General features: G+C 44.4%; 1 non-coding gene across 1 annotated transcript; it reads left to right on the top strand.

Annotated features, from left to right (window-relative positions):
• Positions 1 to 9,200: 9,200 nt before the first annotated feature.
• On the top strand, positions 9,201 to 9,325 carry LOC111756267 (small Cajal body-specific RNA 23). Its single transcript, XR_002790745.1, has one exon. It is a non-coding gene; the product is annotated as a small Cajal body-specific RNA 23 (non-coding RNA).

The following is a 9,325-nucleotide window of genomic DNA, read 5'->3' as shown; positions in this document are numbered from 1 at the left end:
CTGTTGAACCCAGTAAGCATCTGAAGACCTGAAACCGTTGGGTCCTCTTTCCTTACAGACTTTGCCAATTTTGTCAAAGGAAGAATGATCAATTGAGCAATACAAGAGTCTACAGTGACTTGAACAGTATTTTGAATATTTTGAACCATAACTTTGATTCCCCCTATATAATCAGCATCAGTGACACCATGCAAAACTTGGGGACCTTTTAAAGTGAGACTGCTATGGCTTAGTGGGAGTCATACTGTTCCCTGAGGCAAAGGTCCATAGACTCCACTGGGACTAGCCTGAGGTCCCATATCAGGAGTTAGTACAAATCTGGAGAAGAAATTGAGGGCCAAGCCTCTGCAGTCATTTTTTGCTTTCCAGAAGTCAGAAATATGCTTGGCAGCAGAGGATAGGACTGGGGAGGAATTAGGGAAAGCACCCCCATCATTTGGCTGGTCCAGGGCAGGCACTGCTGGAAGCTTCTTGGAATGGGTCAGCCCTCCACATAAGTTTTGAATCCACTTCATTTGCCCTATGATGTCCTCATCTATACTTTGTACAAATATTAGGAGATTCTATTGAAGGGACAGATATTGGTTGTGCTACACTTACTGATGCAGCAGAGCAATGCTGGGCAAAATGCCACCCACATCCACTGATGAAAAAAGTAACCTCATTCTTTCTCTTTCCTCTAGGCTATGAATAACCTGAGTGATAGCTCCCACCAAGGAGGGGCCCCTTGTACATAGGAGGGGCCAATGTCTGCACAAATCCAAATCATCTCAGAGAGCATAACTCATTTTTATAGGATTTTAAAGCCTCTTTACACTATTTGTTTTCAAAGGCCAGTTGTTGAGCAATTAATTTGTTAGCTTCTGAATTGCTGACAATTTTCCCACTAGCCTGCAATAGGCATGCCACAAAATCCTGAAAAGGTTCATCAGGACCCTGGTGGATACAGGTCAGATTAAGAGGCATGTCACCCTTTGAAGGAAGTTCCCTTCAAGCCCTTATGGGTGCTATTTTAATTTGTCCAAATACTTCAAATTCAAAAGTAAGTTGATTATTTGTGGCAACAAAGGCACCTTTTCCAGTTAACGTATCTTTTGTAAAGGCTATATTGTGAGTGGCACTGCAAACTGCCAGATCTGCATACAATTCCCTGCTACAATAATCTCATGGACTTAAACAGGCTTCAACTGTTCCTTTCTAATCATTTGGGTTCACAACCTGTAAGCTCTATTAAGCCTAAGATAAAAGAGGCCATGGAGCCATAGGTAGCAGTAGCTTGTTTTGATTCTTCTAGGATCTTAAAAGGTATGACTTCATAAAGATGTATAACTTGTTCTGGATTAGTGGGGAGTTGGATTTCAGCAACCGGGTAGACATTAAAATCCTTCCATGGACTCCTCCATCCATCTGGCTTCTTTTAACACCAATTGCAACACAGAGAGAGGGTGATTCTATTCCCTGAGAAGCACAAGTTTCAACCTGTGACATAGCAAAGTTTTTCTGAGCTGAAAAGGCTAGCACTGCCACTTTGGGCACGATTAATGTTACCAGTTTTACCTTATGCAACTGTGAAACTGAAACCACAGGGAAACACTCCTCTAGTGGAGAAAGGTCCTTTTTGCCCCACATCGTTCTTTCTTTATCTGATTGAGTAAAGCTGGAGGATTCAAGCTCTATAGGGGGGAGCTGTTGCTTTACTATTCTTTTTCTGATTATGGCTTAGTTTTTTTTTCTTTTCTTTTCTTTTCCTTTTTCCAGTATCGGGGATCGAACTCATGACCACCTGCTTGCAAGGCAGGTGCTTATGCTGCTGAGCTAAATCCCCAGCTCCTACAACTTAGTTTTAAAATGGCACACCAAGCCAAATCCTCTGTGGTCATCTCATCAGGTGCACAACCATCGAGATACTCCCTGATTCAGGTCAACCAAAAAAAGTACAAGGATCCATAATAGAGAATTTGTATATACATCTGTTGTTTTTGAGAACCTACTTGCCTCATGTTTAACACCTGATATAATCAAGACACCTCTCTTCCTTTTGTCTCTCTTGAGCCTGTTCTTCTCTTTGGTTTTTCTGGAGCCTATTTTTCTCTTTTTGTGTGTGCCCAGCTAGAACTCTCCACTTACCTGCTATCCAATGTGTTTCCTTGTTCTCTGAGTTCCTGTTCAGGCACCAAATGCTGCATCCTGCACGGCTCTCAAAGCTCCAAGAGTGAGGACAGTAAGAGGATGGAAAAAGAAAACCACAAGTTAGAATACAGAAAACTGGGACCAGTTGGAGCCCTCTCTCCTTAGGAGGAGTAGGAGGAGGAGGAAAAGAAGAAGAGGAGGGGGAACAAAGGAGAGAGAAGCAGGGGATCTCCAATGGCTGCAGTGCACTTATTTATAAACTTAGGAGGTTGAATGTCACATGAAACCCCTCCCCCTGATAGCTTAACCATGTGGCTTGCCTCAGGTTGAGACTAGAGCAGTTGACTCACGTGACGTGCTTCAGGTCTCTGTGTTCTTGAGGCTGGCCTTGCTCCAAACCACAGATATGACCGATCTCCATCTTCAGCGGCTCCTCACATCTCAGTTCTACTTTTCCATTGGCCAAAGTTGTCCATCCTTCCCCAACTTCTAGTGTCCTTACAATCCTGCTTCTCCAACTCATATTTGAATTTTCATAATGAAAAAAACTACTTCACTCCGTCTAAGCCAGTCAGGTGTCTCCCCTGGGTAGAAGGCAGGACAGGTCCACAAGAAGATTGCAGGAGGGCAGGAGTGTGAGGGGCTGAGCAGCACACTGAAGGTGCCTTTTATGACTTCTACAGTAATGCAAATAATTCTCATGAGGAAGAGATAGTGAGAAAGGTCTGGGAAGAGAACACTCCTCTTGTGTTGCTCCCAGTTTAAGCTCAGTCCCGCCAAGACAAAGACGGGTGGCTGCCTGGGGTCACTCCAGCATTGACTCCAGTCCTTCCTCCTTAGAGGCCCCGTGTACACACACACGTCCTTCCCACCCTCAAGGAAGCCTGGTGCTCAGGGGCTTGTTCAGTGGGCCAGAGGTGGACAGAGTCAAATTAAGGAATAAAGGCTTTTGTTTCTGTATTTTTCGAGCTTTTACAATGGTTTGCTACTTTAATCATATACATGCAAAATGTTTATAATTTTAAATATTTAGTGTTGATTTAGCAAGAAAAAAAGTACAGTCACACAGCTCCAAGATGGGCAAAGCAGGACAGAAACTCAGGTTTTCTGGCCCCTGGGGCCACTTTCCACCCTCCCACCTTGGATATAACACACAAGTGTTGCAAAAATTAACAGACAGGAATCAGGAAGGGCCAGGAACAAGTCTTAGGTCTACCATCCACTGCTGTCGTGGGCAATGTACACAACCACTCTAAGACTTGGTTTCCCACCTGTAAACTGGAGAGGATCACCCCAGGACTGGGTGATAGCCCACAGAAACTATCATGAGGTTAAATTAGCAGCCAGAAGACAGTGTTGTCAACATCACCCCTGCCATCTTCCAGCCAGAGACCACAAAACAGTTGTAGATGTTAGTAACCGGAAGTCTTCTAAAGAGTAAAATTTGCAACTGTTAGAAATGCAATATATAGCCAAGTATGGTGGCTCATGCCTGTAATCCCAGCACTCAGGAGGCTGAGGCAGGAGAATTGTTACAAGTTTGAGACCAGCCTGGCCTACAAAGTGAGCTCAAGGCCAGCCTAACCTGCATAGGAAGACCCTGTCTCAAAAAATACAAAAAAAAAAAAAAAAAAAGAAAGAAAGAAAGAAAGAAATGCAATATATGATCAAGTGAATGTACACAAAATCAATGTTAGCCTTTAAAAAATAAGTGGCAGCCAATCTGGGTTTTGTTGTTTTGTTTTGTTTTGTTTTGCTTTTCTGGCAAGAGGAAATAGGGTCTCCCTATACAGTACAGAATGATTTTAAACTTACCATGTAGCCTAGGCTGGTCTTGTACTCCCAGCGATCCTCCTGGCATGCACCACCATTCCCAGCTAGTCAGTCTGGGTTTTTTTTGGTTTTTGGGGGTGTTTGGGTTTGGGGTGTGTGTGTGTGTGTGTGTGTGTGTGTGTGTGTCTTTTTGAGACAGGGTCTCACTAAGCAATTCAAACTGGCTTGGGTTCACTTTGTAGCCCAGGCTGATCTCAAACTCACAATGATCCTCTTGCCTTAGCCTTCCAAGTGCAGGGATTACAGGTGTGCGTCACCACACATGGCTAGTTAATCTGTTTCAAAAAGTGTAAACTTTCCAAAGCTCTTCACCTTCAAAAAAAATTCAAAATTTACCAAAGGGTATGACCTGGAGAGTTTGACCAGAGTTGCTACTGACTGCACCCCAGAGCAGAGCCCTGGAAGTGGTGCACACACACTCTCACAATCACAATCACACACTCACACACAGTTCATACACATTTCACGCACACACTCATATTTAGACCTCTCATACACACATATGCTCACACATGTTCTCACAAGACACATCCCATTCTCACACTCACATGCCCATGTTCTTACACACTCACATGCTTATACTCACACTCACACCTTCTCTCACACACTTTTACATATCTCATACTCACATGCTTACACTATTCATTCACTCTGTCACACTCACACCCTTACACAAGCACTCACTGCCCAAGCTCTGCTCCCTCAGCATGGTGTTAGCCATCCAAGAGGCCCAGGGCTGGTATCTCTCTGTCCCTGTTAGGCCCTGTTCTTCCTGGCACAGTCCCTGAGGCTCACTGTCCTCACCTGCAGCTGTCGAACTCTCTGCTCTTCTGTGTCTCCTCTGCCTGTGAAGGTATGTGGGACCTGTGGTTGAACAGGGACTCACAGCAAGTCAAGAGGAGCAGAGCATTTCCTAAGGATTTGCCACATCCCAAGATCACAGCAGACTCCAGCAGGAAGGCTGTGTGTGACCTCGGCCTGACCCAAGGGCAGGAATGCCCTCATCTCCCCAGAAGACAGTAGGGCCCTTGGGAGAGGGCCTGGAAGACCGATCCCTCCCTAGGGGCCTTTCAATCCCTCTCCACCCCTCTTGCTGGTGGAGCCCCAATGCAACCATCTGTTGATCCCGGCTGACTCAGTGACCCCCGTCCCCACCCAAGGACCCAGGTGTAAGAGGCCTGGATCACTGGAACAGGAAGAAGGGCCAAGTGGAGCACAGAGGTAAAATCTGAGGCATGCGACACACCCTCCAGGCCTCCTCACAGTCACCCAGGCCGAGCCCCATCTCCCTCAGGTGCCCAACACCAGTCCACAGACAAGCCTGCATGGCCAGCTCTCACCCACTCTCTTGCTTCTTCGTTTGCCTTTTATGACAGCTTCACATACTCTAACCCTGACTCTAATGCTAACACTGCACACAGGGCCAACTAGGAAAGGAGGGCCCAGAGCCACCCAGGAAGGATATGGCGCTCTGAGTCCAGAGCCCCCTCTGAGAGGGCATCCAAGGCCCATGTCCTCCCCAGAGCCCAGAGCCTCAAGTCCAGCCCAAGGCCCCGCTGGCACTGGTGAAAGAGGAAGCAGATGCTCCGGTCTCCAAGCCTCTGCCCTATAAGCTCCACATCATTGGGCTCACATAACCACAATGTCTGTGTTTTGTTTTTCTAATGCTGGGTAAGAAATTAATAGAAATTTAACTTGGGAAGCAATCTAACAAAGAAAGTAAAAGATCTATACATTGAAAATTACAGTATTCCGAAAAAGGACATCAAAGAAGAAATCAGAAAATGGAAAAATATATCCCTTGCTCATGGGTAGGAAGATAGTGAAAATAGGCATACTCCCAAAATTATTATACAGATTTAGTGCAATCCCAATTAAAACATCATTAGTATACCTCATAGAACTAGAGAAAATAATCCTAAAGTTCTTTTGGAACCAGAGAGACCTAGAATAGCAAAAACAATTCTGGGCAACAAAGGCAAGGCAGAAGGCATTACAATTCCTGACTTCAAATTATACTACAAAGCTACTGTAATGAAAACAGCATAGTACTGGCAACAACAAAAAAAAGACCTGAGGATCAATAGAACAGATCAGAAGATGCACACAATTCCAAATAACTCAATCACCTTATCTTTGATAAAGAGGCCAAAGAAAAAAGATAACCTCTTTAATAAATAGTGCTGGAAAATCTGGCTTTCTACATGTCAAAAACTAAAACTAGACCTATGTCTCTCACCATGCACTAAATTGAAACTGAAAAGAATCAAAGATCTAAATATTAAAACAGAAACACTGAAGCCTGGCATGATGCATACCTGTAGTCCCAGCACTTGGGAGGCTAAAAGGATCATTGCAAGTTCAAGACCACCAGTCTGGGCTACAAAGTGTGTTCAAGGCCAGCCTGACACCCTGTCTCAAAAAAGCAAAACAAAACAGAAACACCATCTGCTGGAAGAGAAAATAGGTAGAATTCTTAAAGACACTGGTGTAGGCAGATTTCATGAACAAAACCCTAATCACTCAGGAAATAAAGGAATCAATAACTGGGATCTCATCTTATTAAAAAGGTTTTGCACAGAAAAAAAATTACCTATAGAGTGAAAAAGCAATCCACATAGTGGGAAAAAGTTCTACCCAGTTGTCCCTCAGACAAAAGACTTATACCTAGTACATATAAAGAATTGAAGCCAGGTATGGTGGCGCACACCTCTAATCCCAGCACTCGGGAGACTGAAACAGTAGAATCATCATGAGTTCAAGACCAGCCTGGATTACAAAATGAGCTCAAGGCCAGTCTGAACTTTATAGTGAGACCCTGTTTCAAAACAACAAAAAGAAGAAGAGAAAGGAGAATTGAAACAAATGAAACCGCCAAATTTAAAGACTCAATCCAAAAATGGGCCTCTGACATGAAAACAAAGTTTTGAAAATGGAGAGGGGAGGAGAGGTGGAGTGCAAGTTAGGGGAATGGGAGTAAAAAAACAAGTTATATTGAATACAGGTGCCAATTCTCTATGAAAAATGTGATCATTATGCATATCTAAAACACACCAATAAAATATAATTTAAAAATAAAGTAAAACAAAAATGGGCATATGAAATGAATACACACTTCTCAGAAGAAGTACCAATGGCAAACAGATATATGAAAAAATGTTCAACATCATGGATCCTTCAAGCAATGCAAATTAAAACAACACTGAGATTTCATCTCACTCCAGAACGAATGGCTGCCATCAAGAAATCAACCAATAACAAATGCTGACGGGGCTGTGGGGGAAAAGGATCTCTCCTGTACTTCGGGTGGGAGTGTAGACTGATGCAACCACTGTGGAAATCAGTGTGGAGATTCCTTAAAAAATTAAGATCAGATGTCCCATTTAACTGAGCTATTCCCCCTCTTGATATCTTCTTGGAAGAATTAAAAACATCATACCACCACGATATGAGTACATCCATGTTTATTGCAGCACAGTTTGTAATAGCTAAATCTTGGAATCAGCCCAATGCCCATCAGGTGAGGAATAATTTTTAAAAAGATATGATTTTTTATACACTGGAGTGTATAAAAAATTTTTATACACTGGTGTACACAGTGATTTTTTATACACTGGCCATAGAGAAGGATAAACTTGGGTGGGGGAAAGGGGAAAGAAAAAAATACAACATAGTTATAATACTAGTTTCTCTTAGTTCATTGAAAAGAAGTTTGTGCTAATATTGTTCGGAGAATGTTTTTATGCCCATGTCTTGTACTCTGAGTAACTACTTTGAAGATAACAATACACAGTGTTTTAACTATTGTTATTCTCTTATTTTGTCATAAAATTTTTTTTATTTCTCCCATAAAAAAGGATAAATTTGAGACATTTCTAGGTAAGCGGATGCACCTTGAAATCATATTACTAAGTGCAATAAATCAGACATGCACGGGTAAATATCACATTGTTTCTCTGGGGTGAGAAACTGAAAGTCTAAATAAAGACCAAAGTGTATAATAGTATTATGAAATAGTAAGAAATCGTTCAAAAGAAAGGGGAACTAGGGAGGAGGAAGAGGGAAAGAAGAGAAAAGAAAAGATAAATGAGGATGAAATGGAGACAAAAGTTTCTAAATGGGGAGGAGAAAGGGTTGAAGGGAGGAGAGGGGATTGGAAAAAAAAGAAATCAAAATATATCACGTACAGATACAAAGTCCCTGTGATGAATATGATCATCATGCATATCTAAATTGTATCTATAAACTTAATTTTAAAAATTACTAGAAATTTAGCAAGTAATAAAAGCACACGCTTTTTTTCAGCCCTGGGGATCAAACCCACGGCCTTCACACTGAGTTTCACCCCAGCACTTTACTTCTTCACTTTTTATTCTAAGACAGGGTGGCCCTAAGTCACTATGTTGCCCGGGATGCACTTGAACTTGTGATTGACCCTCCTGCATCGACCTCCGGAGCGCTAGGATGATGGGGGTATCCTCTGTGCCAGCTCGCGCGAGGCTGGAAACTGGTGTGACATGGAGCAGCTGAGCCCCATCAGGGTGCAGGCAGACACCCGCCCTCATCACGTCTGCACTAGGCGGGGTCCACTGGGAGCTCCCCCGGGGCGCCTGGACCCAGCCCTCGTGATCACCTGGAGTTCACCCTCGGCGCCCAGAGACCACCCCCAGCTAGCCCTGCTTGGAGGGGTCACTGGGAGCTTCCTCACACGGCAGCTGACCTTGTCCAAGGGTCATTTGCTGGTAAGAAAGCAAGAAAAACCTAATGACTTCCTAATTGGATAATTCGGGAGTGAGTAACCTAGTAACCACGTTCGCGTGCTGACGCGCATCCATCCAGGCTGGCGCTGTCCTCACGCAGGAGACACAGACACAGCTACAGCGCCCTGAGCCACGGCAGCGCGGCCTCAGGCTGCCCACAACGCTGGAGTCTCCTCCTTCCGGCGCCTGCAGCCTGGAGGGCGGGGTACTTTCCTGGCCACACCACTTAGGGCCCCGGTTGGGCACTCCAGCCACCCACCCTGGCAGCCTCGCCGTGGTCCAGAGCACCTGCTCAACTGTGCCTCGGTCCACACTGCCCAGACCCGTGCCATGCCCCTGTTCATTCTCAACGCTACCTCCTCTTCCAGACACATGCACACACTAGGCACTCATGGACAGGACACAGCCGCCCAACACGCGCACAGGTGCACATGCAACATGCACACAGGCACACACACCTTAGAAAACACGCACATTGTGCTCACTGGGCTTGGTCTTCTCCATGTGGTCCTGACCTGCCCACTTGTGAGCAAGAGAATTGGAACTGGTTTGGGGGTGTCCTGTCTCAGTGAACATTGGACACTATGGTTTTCAGTACAACA

The sequence above is a fragment of the Cavia porcellus genome, unplaced genomic scaffold, assembly GCF_034190915.1.
Source record: "Cavia porcellus strain 051 isolate PalLab524CR breed Dunkin Hartley unplaced genomic scaffold, mCavPor4.1 scaffold_17, whole genome shotgun sequence".
In the NCBI taxonomy this organism is placed as follows: Eukaryota; Metazoa; Chordata; class Mammalia; order Rodentia; family Caviidae; genus Cavia; species Cavia porcellus.
Note: the sequence above shows the minus strand (reverse complement) of the source record. Positions and strands in the feature narration are given on the sequence as shown.